This window comes from Sceloporus occidentalis, unplaced genomic scaffold (assembly GCF_023333645.1).
Source record: "Sceloporus occidentalis isolate IW3139 unplaced genomic scaffold, rSceOcc1.0.p SCAF_8, whole genome shotgun sequence".
In the NCBI taxonomy this organism is placed as follows: domain Eukaryota; kingdom Metazoa; phylum Chordata; class Lepidosauria; order Squamata; family Phrynosomatidae; genus Sceloporus; species Sceloporus occidentalis.
In genome coordinates this window covers 11,706,533-11,720,765 of record NW_028316988.1, presented here as the reverse complement: position 1 = coordinate 11,720,765, position 14,233 = coordinate 11,706,533, and positions in this window count along the sequence as shown.

Below are 14,233 nucleotides of genomic sequence, written 5' to 3'. Positions count from 1 at the left end.
TTGGGTCTAACCAACATCTCCCAGTTGGGTCTAGCCAACATCTCCCAGTTGGGTCTAACCAACATCTCCCAGTTGGGTCTTACCGACATCTCCCAGTTGGGTCTTACCAACATCTCCCAGCTGGGTCTTACTCAACATCTCCCAGTTGGGTCTTACTCAACATCTCCCATTTGGGTCTTACCCACATTTCCCAGTTGGGTCTTACTCACATCTCCCAGTTGGGTCTTACTCACATCTCCCATTTGGGTCTTACCCACATTTCCCAGTTGGGTCTTACTCACATCTCCCAGTTGGGTCTTACTCACATCTCCCAGTTGGGTCTTACCAACATCTCCCAGTTGGGTCTAACCAACATCTCCCAGTTGGGTCTAACCAACAATCCCCAGTTGGGTCTAACCAACATCTCCCAGTTGGGTCTAGCCAACATCGCTCAGTTGGGTCTTGCCAACATCTCCCAGTTGGGTCTAACCAACATCTCCCAGTTGGGTCTTACCAACATCTCCCAGTTGGGTCTTACCGACATCTCCCAGTTGGGTCTAACCAACATCTCCCAGTTGGGTCTTACCCACATCTCCCATTTTGTCTAACCAACATCTCCCAGTTGGGTCTCACCAACATCTCCCATTTGGGATTTACCCACATCTCCCAGTTAGGTGTAACCAACATCTCCCAGTTGGGTCTACACAACATCTCCCAGTTGGGTCTCTGTGGTTGTCCACATGAATGACCTGGATCTTGCTGGTTAGACCCAAGTGGAGCATGGCCACTTAATAAATTGTCAGATTGGTCAGTCAAAATCTAAGTGAATCCCATGGACTCATTAGGATTACTCTAGTTTGAAGTGACCTATAAGATTCTCTCCCAGGAGTGGACAAAGGTGTCATGAGATGTTCTCAGAGTCTTTTGGGAGGTTAGTATTCCCAACATTCCTATCCTACATCATGCTGTTTGAGGATTATGGGAGTCCCAATCCCAAAAAGGCAACACTCCCAAGCTCTGATGGAAAGTAGATGAAGAAATCATGGTTATCCTACACTAAATCCCTGGTATAGAAACCCTCCTTAGAAATACATGTGTGCTGTATAGTGCTTTGAGGGCAACTGAGAACTTTGTTGTAGGGTTTTATTTATGGCTTTATGTTTACTGCTCTTACAAAAAACACACTGGACATTTTAAGGTCATTTCTGGTTTTATTTCCTTCTACATCAAAAGCCAAAGCAATGATACACTCAATGGAATTGGTATCACTGGTTTCTTCCATCCGCACAAGAAGGGACTAATCTTCTTTCCAAATGTCAGGGTCGTCTACTCTGGATCTCATTTGAGAGTTATCTTTGTAGGATCCTCTCTTCACATCACCACCAACACAGAAAGGGACACCTGGGCTTCCAGGTCATGGATTCAATTTACGTACCTTTTTGGCTCTGCGCATGCTGTGGAAGGAAAGAGACAAACATGATCATGGAGGGATGTTCATTTGAGTGCCCCAAGGTTGCCAACTTTCCTTTCACTGCGCACTAAAAACAGCTGTTTGGTTTGCAGGTTTTAGCATGGCATCATGCAAAGGGTGACTGCTGAAAAGCAAACAATTCTTTCTGTTCTGTTCTCCTGGTTGTCTTCATGGACCACAGAAAGGGCATCTCATAGCCCCACTTCTTTCATTGCAGGACCCACACAGAGCCAGGATCAGGGCCAGGCCACAAAGACACTTTTGACAGCCATCGAGAGCAAGGCACCGGTCTGACTTTGCTGGCCAGATGAGTCTCCATTTTGCTCTGTGAAATGATTAGCCCACAAATAATAGCGGCCTGCCTTGTGAATAAGCCAACCTACAACATTAACCAGTGTGCAAAGTTTACTTGCCAACCTTGTCAGTAAGAATACCCAGAAAGGTTGCCACGATGCAAAGGTTGCTAGCCAGAGCCTTGTGAACAAGCAAATGTGAAATCCTTGTCTTTCTCTCCTTTCCTCTCTGTCAAAAAACAACTTTGTGGCTCTTGCAGACATTTCTTAGTCTGGAAGATGGGCTGGGAGAGCATAAAACTAAGATTGCTTTCTATCATCCCTTTTGTTTTATTTTCTCTACAGACCAGAAATGATAAAGCATCCCCAAAGGCCCACGGTTTCTACCTTGCAAGCGGATGGGAACAATCTTGTCCGCCGGAAATCCCAGAGAGGAGGCACGCTTCTTGAACTTCTCTTTCACCTCATCTGACGCTTCCTTTGCCCTGGCTGAGAATCGAGAAACCAAACAAGGTGAGAAGCTGACATTTAGGATTTCCGCAAAACACGCTTGCAACCCATTCCCTCCAATTGTCCCAGTTTAAAAGGGACAGTCCTGATTCATCCTTTGCCCTTCCACTTTTTTCTTTTTAAATGTCCCAGTTCCTTCCTCTCTTTCTCCCACTTTCTTCCTTCATCTTCAGCTTTTGCATTGATGCAAACTGAACCCAAACAGCAAAAGCCGTTTGCAACCATTAGCAAAAGGGAGAAGGGGCTGAGACATGTCCTCTGCCTTCACCTCTGGCAAAAGCAAACAGCTGCATCCTCCTCCAGTTTGTGGCTCCTTCCTCATTTGTAACTTTTGTTTTCATTTATAGCTTGAGCATCCTTGGCTTTGCTCTTCCTGACACTTTCCTCCTTCGTCCAAATGCTGTAATCGTAGTTGGAAGTGCAAAAGTCGTTTGCACTCGTTTCACTCCAGGATCCTCAGTTTGAGGTCAATGAGGCAAAGGCTATTGAGGAGGAAAACACACACAAGCATGAGACGATGCATCAGCTTGCTTTTGCCTGAGCTGAATGGGAAATGCAAGATTGTCCTCTTGGGTACATTGAGGACTAATATAATGCTATAGCTTCTACATTTGGACACATACCGAACAGTGCCAGGAATCCGGTGTTCTTGGCTTCACTGTGGGAGACGAAGTAACTGCTGTAATCGGTTTCAACAATACGGACAACTTTCCCATCTAAATTCAAAATAGAAGAAGAAAAGATGTGCTGAAGGCTGTCCAGAGCATTTCCGCTTTCCCCAGGTCTCCTGGGTTGTCATTTTTCCATTCGCAGACCAGTCACACACCGACCAGTAAGATACATATAGAATTATTTTATCTATATCTGCATTTGTTATCTTAGCAAGTGGAAAAAGGAGTGGAGGGTCAATCTGGAGTTGTTCTGGGAACTGCATTGCCCAGTTTCCACTGGGGCTTCAGAGCAAAGGATGGACAATGCTTCAGAAGTGGATGGAGAGAAGCTCCCAGGAGCCTTAGCCTTAGCCTTAGATTACTTTGGGGATGGAGGATTATGGACATTGCAGTCCTACAGTCCCAGCCTCCTGACAAATACTGACCCCTCCTTCGCATCCTCTGCCCCAGAGTTTGGACAAGTTACTTCTCCTCATCTCCATTTCTTTCCACAACACTCCAGCCATAGATTCCTGCAGCAACCAAGGGTTGGACTATATGGCCCCTGGGCATCCCAACCCTATAATTCAATGGGGTTTTTATAACAAGAGGTGACTGAGGGAATTATCTGCCTTCAAGCCCATCTAAAAAGCAGGGGGGGGGGGGGGGAAGGAGCTTACTCTTCGTCTTGTACTTCCCCGGCTGGTCAAGCTGCGTTAGATAAGTCATTTTCTTCTTGCACTTATTTCCCTTTCTGGAAATAAAGAGTTGGGGGTCATTTCCATAGTAAAGTAGCCCCCTTCTCACCATACGAGGGTCTTAAAGAATACCAATGTCCAGTCTGGGAAGTGTGCAGAAATGGTACATGGACGGAATTGCATCCTTGGAGTTCAGCACAAGAGTGAGTTCACTTGTAGACAAAACAAAGGGCAACTGTGCATCTATTGCTGGGATCTGGACGTTGTTGCTGGACTACAACTCCCAGTATATTGGCTACGGCCAGATTGGGGAATCTGGGAGTTGCAATCCAGCAACATCTAGATGCCCCATCCTTTCTCCCCTTCTCTGAAGTCCTCTAAGCCAAATTACCAAAATGTTGATCCGCTGGATGTTTTGGACTTCAGCTCCCAGAATTCCTGACAGTTAGCCAAGTGGCTGTGGCTTCTGGAAGCTGAAGTCCCAAACACTCGGAGGATTGAAGGCTTGGGAACCACTGCTCTAGACCAATGCTTCCCAAATGTCAGTCCTCTGAAACTTCAGCTCCCAGGAGCCTCTGCCAGAAGGGTCAAAACTCAGGAATTATGGGACCTGAAGTCCAAACATTCTGGAAGACGAAACGTTGACAGCCACTGCTTTTAGACTACATTGTCATAGTTTGAAAACTTTGTTATCCCTACATTCAGATCAATTGGATTGTACTTAGGAGTACAGTACTTACACAGGAGAGTCAATAATCCAGTCCAGCCTATCCTTCGCCCTGACTTTGTAGAGACGCGCTGGGACCACAAACTTGATCTGGTTCCCTCTGTTTGTAACTGTTGAGACGGGATACCATTGCCCAGAAAACTGGAATAATAATAATAATAATAATAATAATGAGAAATGGGAAGGATTTGGACATCAAAACCAACTGATCAGCAGATGGTCATCCATCCAAGAGAGTCAGCTGTGCCAAGGGCAAGTGGAGACTTCTTTTGTTGGTTGGTAGCCTTTTGCCTGGCTTGAAATATCTGTTAATTGACTTCTAAACGGGTTGATTTGTTAATTCACTAATTGCAAAACTCCTTCTCATTTGCCAAACTTGGTTCCTTAAATGACTGGTGAGGGAATGAATTAATGGATTAACGCAGTCCAGTCCAATGCAATCCAGTGCTAACCATCCTCACTTTCTGCCCCTGAAAAAGAGTCTGCAAATCAATGGGGAGAAATGCCTGACTATTCGCAGCTCCTCCAGTGACCAAGCTGGGCATTAAGGAGCCAAATAGAAAATTCAGGGCAGTGAATCCACTCTCGGTTTTCCAAAACTATTCTCCACATCTGGAAAAGATACCCAGGGCTAGACGCATTGGCCATATAGAAAAGTATGCAGCATCATTAAAATTCAACAAAGCTGACTTTGGCCAGTGGAGCTTCAAATGCTTGCAACACACAACATGGGCATTTGGGTTGTCCCAGGAAAGGTATCCCTGTTTTGTGGATTATGGGTGATGCCATTCTCCACATCTCTGCAGGGTTTGAGGGATCTGTCCTGATGCTGAACTGATTTCTCCTTCTGGATCCATACAGAATACCAATGCTTCTCCATTCCTTTTTGCCTTTCCTCCTTCCCATCTCAGGACTATTTGGATCTTACCTTTTGGAGGTCAAAATTGGGTTGTATGGGGATCTCAGCCTCAACACAAAGGAAACCTAAGCCGGACAACAACAACACAACTCTTCTCAGTGCAACAACATTCATCTTGATCAGAGCGTCCTTCGCATCAACCTTCAATTAAGCTGCCTTTCGAAGGTACCTTTTTTTATTTTATGACCTTCCCACGAAGATGGCAATGGTCATCCAAGCATTTCCACCCAATGGGAGGGAACAACATAACTGGGTTATTTGGAGCACTTGCTCCTATGCTGGACTCGATATGTATGGTGAAATTAATCTAGAACAATGAGCCTTCTCTGGAAATGCTAAGTACCTCTCCTTGATCTGATATCAGCCCAGATGCAAAGTGCAATTGAGGTTATTTGCAAAAAAGTGATGGTCTTATTGGCCAACCAAATTGCAAGGGAGCTCTGTTGCTTTGTCCTGAACTGTAGGTCTGAAGATACTACAATTTAACCATCAGTCCCTCTTCTCAGGGTGCTTGGGAACTGCGAAAACAGATGCCATGGTCAAGACATCTCCCAGTTGGGTCTAACCAACATCTCCCAGTTAGATGTAACCAACATCTCCCAGTTGAGTCCAACCAACATCTCCCAGTTGTGTGTAACCAACATTTCCCAGTTGGGTCTTGCCAACATCTCCCAGTTGGGTCTAACCAACACCTCCCAGTTGGGTCTTACAATATCTCCCAGTTGATTTTCACTGACATCTTCCAGTTGGGTCTCACTGACATCTCCCAGTTGGGTCGAACCAACATCTCCCAGTTGGGTCTAAATAACATCTCACAGTTAGGTCTAACCAACATCTCCCAGTTGAGTCCTACCAACATCTCCCAGTTGGGTCTAACCAACATTTCCCAGGTGGGTCTTGCCAACATCTTACAGTTGAGTCTAACCAAAATCTCCCAGTTGAGTCTCACTGACATCTCCCAGTTGGGTCGAACCAACATCTCCCAGTTGGGTCGAACCAACATCTCCCAGTTGAATCTCACTGCCATCTCCCAGTTTGGTCGAACCAACATCTCCCAGTTGGGTCTAACCAAAATCTCCCAGTTGAGTCCAACCAACATCTCCCAGTTGTGTCTAACCAACATTTCCCAGTTGGGTCTTGCCAACATCTCCCAGTTGGGTCTAACCAACACCTCCCAGTTGGGTCTTGCCAACATCTCTCAGTTGGTTCTCACTGACATCTCCCAGTTGGGACTTACCAACTTCCCCCAGTTTGGTCTAAACAACATCTCCCAGTTGGGTCTCACTGACAACTCCCATTTGGGTCTAAACGACATCTCCCAGTTGGGTGTAACCAAAATCCCCCACTTGAGTCTAACCAACACCTCCCAGTTGGGTCTTGCCAACATCTCCCAGTTGGGTCTAACCAACATCTCCCAGTTGGGTCTAACTAAAATCTCCCAGTTGGCTCTCGCTGAGATCTCCCAGTTGGGTATCACTGACATCTCCCAGTTGGGTCTAACCAAAATCTCCCACTTGAGTCTAACCAACATCTCCCAGTTGGGTCTTGCCAACAACTCCCAGTTGAATCTAACCAACATCTCCCACTTGGGTCTAACCAACATCTCCCAGTTGGGTCTAAACAACATCTCCCAGTTAGGTCTCACTGACATCTCCCAGTTGGGTCTCACTGACATCTCCCAGTTGGGTCTAACCAACATTTCCTAGTTGAGTCTAACCAACATTTCCCAGTTGGATCTAACCAACGTCTCCCAGTTGGGTCTAAACAACATCTCCCAGTTAGGTCTAACCAACATCTCCCAGTTGGGTCTAGCCAACATCACTCAGGTGGGTCTTGCCAACATCTCCCAGTTGGGTCTAACCAACATCTCCCAGTTGGGTCTTACCAACATCTCCCAGTTGGGTCTTACCGACATCTCCCAGTTCGGTCTTACCGACATCTCCCAGTTGGGTCTAAACAACATCTCCCAGTTGGGTCTAAACAACATTTACCAGTTGGGTCTCACTGACATCTCCCAGTTTGGTCGAACCAACATCTCCCAGTTGGGTCTAAACAACATCTCCCAGTTAGGTGTAACCAACATCTCCCAGTTGAGTCCAAACAACATCTCCCAGTTGTGTCTAACCAACATTTCCCAGTTGGGTCTTGCCAACATCTCCCAGTTGGGTCTAACCAACACCTCCCAGTTGGGTCTTACAATATCTCCCAGTTGATTTTCACTGACATCTCCCAGTTGGGTCTCACTGACATCTCCCAGTTAGGTCAAACCAACATCTCCCAGTTGAGTCCAACCAACATCTCCCAGTTGGGTCTAACCAACATTTCCCAGTTGGGTCTTGCCAACATCTCACAGTTGGGTCTAACCAAAATCTCCCAGTTAGGTCTAAACAACATCTCCCAGTTAGGTCTAACCAATATCTCCCAGTTGAGTCCAACCAACATCTCCCAGTTTGGTCGAACCAACATCTTCCAGTTGGGTCTAACCAACATCTCCCACTTGGGTCTAACCAACATCTCCCAGTTGTGTCAAACCAACATCTCCCAGTTGGGTCTAAACAACATCTCCCAGTTAGGTCTAACCAACATCTCCCAGTTGAGTCCAACCAACATCTCCCAGTTTGGTCGAACCAACATCTCCCAGTTGGGTCTAACCAAAATCCCCCAGTTGGGTCTAACCAACATTTCCCAGTTGGGTCTTGCCAACATCTCCCAGTTAGGTCTAACCAACATCTCCCAGTTGAGTCCAACCAACATCTCCCAGTTGGGTCTAACCAACATTTCCCAGTTGGGTCTTGCCAACATCTCACAGTTGGGTCTAAACAACATCTCCCAGGTAGGTCTAACCAATATCTCCCAGTTGAGTCCAACTAACATCTCCCAGTTGAGTCGAACGAACATCTCCCAGTTGGGTCTTACCAACATCTCCCAGTTGGGTCTAAACAACATTTACCAGTTGGGTCTCACTGACATCTCCCAGTTGGGTCGAACGAACATCTCCCAGTTGGGTCTAACCAAAATCTCCCAGTTGGATCTCACTGACATCTCCCAGTTTGGTCGAACCAACATCTCCCAGTTGGGTCTAACCAAAATCTCCCAGGTGGGTCTAAACAACATCTCCCAGTTAGGTGTAACCAACATCTCCCAGTTGAATCCAACCAACATCTCCCAGTTGTGTCTAACCAACATTTCCCAGTTGGGTCTTGCCAACATCTCCCAGTTGGGTCTTATCAACTTCCCCCAGTTGGGTCTAAACAACATCTCCCAGTTGGGTCTCACTGACATCTCCCATTTGGGTCTAAACAACATCTCCCAGTTAGGTCTAACCAACATCTCCCAGTCGGGTCTTGCCAACATCTCCCAGTTGGGTCTAACCAACATCTCCCAGTTGGGTCCAACTAAAATCTCCCAGTTGGCTCTCGCTGAGATCTCCCAGTTTGGTCTCACTGTCATCTCCCAGTTGGGTCGAACCAAAATCTCCCACTTGGGTCTAACCAACATCTCCCAGTTGGGTCTTGCCAACATCTCCCAGTTGGGTCTAACCAACATCTCCCAGTTGGGTCCAACTAAAATCTCCCAGTTGGCTCTCGCTGAGATCTCCCAGTTTGGTCTCACTGTCATCTCCCAGTTGGGTCGAACCAAAATCTCCCACTTGGGTCTAACCAACATCTCCCAGTTGGGTCTTGCCAACATCTCCCAGTTGAGTCTAACCAACATCTCCCACTTGGGTCTAACCAACATCTCCCAGTTGGGTCTAAGCAACATCTCCCAGTTGGGTCTAACCAACATCTCCCAATTGGGTCTAAACAACATCTCCCAGTTGGGTCTCACTGACATCTCCCAGTTGGGTCTAACCAAAATCTCCCAGTTGGGTCTAACCAACATCTCCCAGTTGGGTCTTGCCAACATCTCCCAGTTGGGTCTAAACAATATCTCCCAGTTGGGTCTCACTGACATTTCCCAGTTGGGTCTATTGGAATGGCCTGAGTCTTGTTGGTTAGACCCAAGTGGAGCATGACCACTAAATCAATTGTAGGATGGGTCAATCAACACCTAGACAAATCTCATGGATCCAGTAGGATTACTCTAGTCGGGTGACCAACAGGATTCTCTCCCAGGAGTGGACATAAGTATAATGAGATGCTCCCATGAAAAGCAGAGCCCTTTGGGCGCTAGGACTCCTAGAATCCCCTTCCTACAGCAAGCTGTCTGGGGATTCTGGGAGTCCCAATCTCAAAAAGGAACTCTCCCAAGCTCTGATGAAAAGTAGATGATGTAATCATGGTTATTCTATACTAAGTGCCTCATATGGAAACCCTCCTTGGAAATATATGTGTGACATGAAGTGTCTTTAGGGCCACTGAGAACATTGTTGTAGGGTTTCATTTATGTCTTTATGTTTACTGCTGTTGCAAAAAACACGCTGGACATTTTTAGGTCATTTCTGGTTTTATTTCCTTCTACATCAAAAGCCAAAGCAATGATACACTCAATAGAGTTGGTCACACTGGTTTCTTCTATGATCCAGCTGGTTTTAGTATTCTTTCCAAATGTTGGTGTGATCTACTCTGGATCACATTTGGGGGTTATCAATGCCAGGATCATATCTCCATGCGACTACCGACACAGAAAGGCTTTCCTCAGTTTCCAACAGCAGGAAAACTGTAGTCTTTTGGCTCTGCGCATTCTCCTGTGGAAGGGAAGAGAGAGACATGATCAAGGATGGATGTTCAGTTGAGTGCCACAAGTTTGCCAACTTTCCTTTTCCTGTGCATTAAAAACAGCAGCTTGCTTTGCAGATTTAAGCCTGGCATCATGCAAAGGGTGACTCCTGAAGAGCAAGCAGTCCCCAGACTCTATCACTCATGGTGCATGGAAAGGGCATTTCCTGGCCCCATGTCTTCCATTACAGAACCAACGCAGAGCTCAAGCCAGGATCAGGGCCAACCCACAAAGACAGCATTGAGGGCCATCAAGACCAGACCAAGCCACCGATCTGACTTTGCTGGCCACATATGTGTCTCCATTTTCATCTGTGAAATGACTGGCCCACGAATATTAGTGGTCAGACTTGTGCATAACATGACCAGAGTGCAAACCTTCCTTGCCAGCCTTGTGAATAAGAAAACCCAGGAAGGTTGCCTTATGCAAAGGTTGCTAGCCATAGCCTTGTGAAGAAGCAAATCCAAAAGAGGACTAGGCTGCAAAACCTTTGCCTTTCTCTCCTTTGCTCTGTGTAGAAAAAACAACTTTGTGGCTCTCTAGACAGTTCTTTGCTTCAGGGCTTAAAAATAAGTCACCCATGTTTTGTTTATCCTACAGATCGAGGGGGAATAAATCTGCCCCAAAGGCCCATGGTTTCTACCTCTAAATTTTAAGGAACGAATCTTGTCCACCGGAAATCCCAGTGATGAGGCACTCTTTTTGAATTTCTCTTTTATTTCCTCCGACGCTTCTTTTGTTCTGGCTGAGAATCCAAAGAAGAAAAAGGGTGAGCGTTTGACATTTAGGATTCCAAGGCTTTTGTATCCCTCAATACACATTTGCAACCCATTTATTCTTGCCGTCTGCCTTCAGGTCATTTCCGACTTATGGTGGCACTATAATGGGGTTTTCTTGGCAAGATGTCTTCCGAAGTGCATTTGCCCCCATGGCCTCCTCCTTCTTCTGAGGCTGAGAGAGTGTGAATTGCCCAAACTCAACCAATGGGTTTATATGGGTAAAGTGTGGATTCAAACCCTGGTCTCCAAGAGTCATGGTCCAGCGTTCAAACCACAAAACCTTCCCCTCCAATGGTCCCAGTTCCACAAGGACAGTCCTGATTCATCCTTTGCCCTTCCACTTTTTCCATCTGGGTTTTAAATGTCCCAGTTCTTCCTCTCTTTCTGCCACTTTCCCCTTTAATCCTCAGCTTTTGAATTCATGCAAACTGAGTTCAAAGTGCAAAAGGACTTTGCAGTCCATTAACTCTGCAAAAGGGACTTGCCCTTCCCATTCATCTCTGGCAAAAGCAAACAGCTGCATCCTCCTCCAGTTTGTGGGTCCTTCCTCATTCATTTATAGCTTGACCATCCTTGGTGTGCTGTTGGAAGCACAAAGGTCGTTTGCACTCATTTCACTCCCGGATCCTGAGTTTGTGGGTCAAGGCAGCCATAGATTTTACGGAGGAACAGGTCAGAAGGTTGAAAGTGGTTGCAACTGTTTGCTTTTGCCTGAGCTGACTGGGAAATGCAATGTTTTTCTCTATGGAGAGAAGCCAGGAACATTGAGGACTAGTCCATTGCTATAGCTTATATACATTTTGATACGTACCATACAGTTGCAATCTCGGAAGCTCTCCAGAAGTACTGAAGTGCACGATCATGTAACTCTTGTAATCGGTTTCAACAACATGGAGGATGAATTTCCCTGAATTCGAAACAGAAGCAGAAAAGATTTGCTGAAGGTTTTCCATTTGCAGACTTTGTAACAAAAGAACATCAAATAGCAAGTGACAATTATGCAATGCCTGGGAACGCTGCCCTGAACAGAATGGTCTTCAACTCCATTTTGAAGCTGGTTAAAGAAGTGATGGCCCTTGTATCTCGTGGGGAAAGAAGGTTCCAGGAGTGAGGGGCAGCAAGTGAAAAGGGGCGAATCCGAGATGAGGCAGAGGAAATCCTGGGCTGAGACAGGAGCCCTTGACTACCAGAACGGAGGGCCCGAGTCGGAAGGTGAGGAGAAAGAAGGCCTGATAAGTAAGGAGGGGCCAGTCCATGGAGGGCTTTGAATGTTGACAGCAGGAGCTTATACTGAATGCGGAAAGGGAGGGGGAGCCAGTGAAGGGATGCCAACACAGGAGAGATGTGGTCAGAGCGATGGGTGGAAGTGAGAATGCGTGCAGCTGAATGCTGGACAGAGATTAAAGGATGGAGGTGAGAAAGAGGAAGCCCAGCCAGGAGGATGTTACAGTAATCCAGTCGTGAGATCACTAAGGCATGGACCAGGATCTTGGCAGAAGAGGCGGAGAGATATGGTCAGATTTTGGCAATATTGTACAAAAAGAATCTACAAGCCTTGGCTGTGGTCTGGATCTGATGGATACACGACAGAGAAGAGTCAAAGATAAAACCAAGACTAAGGGCTTGCTGGACTGGTTGAATAGAAATGTTGTCGACAGAGACAGAAAAGGAGAGTTGAAGGGTGGACTTAGGAGGAAAGACAAGAAGCTCCGTCTTAGACATGTTGAGCTTCAAACGCCGATGGCACATCCACTGCGAGACAGTTGTGAGACATGATGCTGTTCAAGCCTTGGAGAAAGGTCAGGGGTGGAAAGATGTAGCTGGGTGTCATCGGCATACAGATGGTAGGAAAAGCCAAAAGAGCTAATGAGTTTTCCTAAGGACAGTGTGTAGAGAGAAAACAGAAGGGGACCCAGAACAGAGCCCTGGGGAACTCCTACAGATAAGGGAACACAGGATGAAGTTTGACCACCAGTGGCCACTGCAAAAGATCTGCCAGACAAGTAAGATCTAAACCAGTCGAGAACAGAGTCTGAGAACCCAAGGTCAGAGACTATGTCAATTAGGAGACAGTGATCGACAGTGTCAAAGGCTGCAGACAAATCAAGAAGGATGAGAACAGAGTAAAGGCCATTAGCCTTGGCCTGTAAAAGGTCATTCGAGATCTTAGTGAGAGCTGTCTCTGTAGAAGGCCTTGGGCGGAAACCAGACTGAAAGGGATCGAGGATGGAGTTGGCTTCAAGAAACTCAAGACAGCGAGAATAAACAACCCGTTCCAAGATCTTAGAAAGAAAGGGAAGAAGAGAAATCGGACGATAGCTAGACAGAGAGGAGGGGTCAAGAGAAGGTTTTTTTCAGAATTGAGAAAATGAGAGCATGTTTGAAGTCCGACGGGAAGGAGCCTGTAGAGAGAAAGGAGGGAGCTATAGAGATTAGAAGAGGAGTAGGAATTGGATCAAGAGAACAGGTTGCAGGTTTGGAAGAGTTCAGAAGTGTAGAGAGTTTGTCCAAAGAGGCAGGAGGAAACACAGAAAGTATGTTAGGGGAGGGCGAAAGAAGATTATGAGCGGAAGAGGAATCAGGGGGGACTATCTCAGAGCGAATAGTGGTAATCTTAGAGACGAAATAATTAGCAAAGTCATTAGGAGAGAATGATGAAGAGACAGGAGAAGAGGAAGGTTTAAGCAACGAGTTGAAGGTGGAGAACAAACGCTGTGGGTGCCTCTCATTGGCGGAGATCAATGATGTGTAATAAGTTTGTTTAGCCATAGAGAGGGCATGTGAGAAGGAAGAAAGAATAAATTTGAAGTGGATAAAGTCAGCCCACTCTTTGGACTTTCTCCAAAGACGTTCGGCCGCTCTAGAGCAGGACCGGAGAAACTTAATGTTGGGGGTAAGCCAGGGCTGAGGCCTAGTCTTAGAGGAAGAAGTGCATACAGAGACAGGGGCAAAATGGTCGAGAGTCGAGGAAAGAGTGGAGTTAAATAAAGACATTGCTGAATCAGCAGAATCCCCGAGTTTTAGGGAAGAGAGAGATGAGTCCAGGGTCAGACCAAGATGGTTAGAGTCAATAGAATGAAGATCACGAAAATGGTGTTGAATAGTATGGCGAGGAGGTGGAGTATAAGTGAGAGCAAAGGAGATTAAATGATGGTCAGATAGTGGAAAGTCAAGTGCCAGGTAGTCAGAAGCCTTAGCCTCAACCTCAATCTTAGTCTTAGTCTTAGCCTTAGCCTTAGCCTTAGCGTATGATGGTTGTGTCCTAGAGTCCCAGCCTCCTGACAAATCCTGAGCCCTCTTTTGCATCCTCTGCCCCAGATTTTGGAGAAGTTACTTTCCTCTCCTCCTCTCCATCTCTTTCCACAACACTCCAGCTATAGATTCCTGCAGCAGCCAAGGGTTGGACAATATGGCCCCTGGAGATCCCAACCCTATCATTCAATGGGGCTTTTTTAAAATAAGAGATGAATGAGGGAATGATCTGCCTT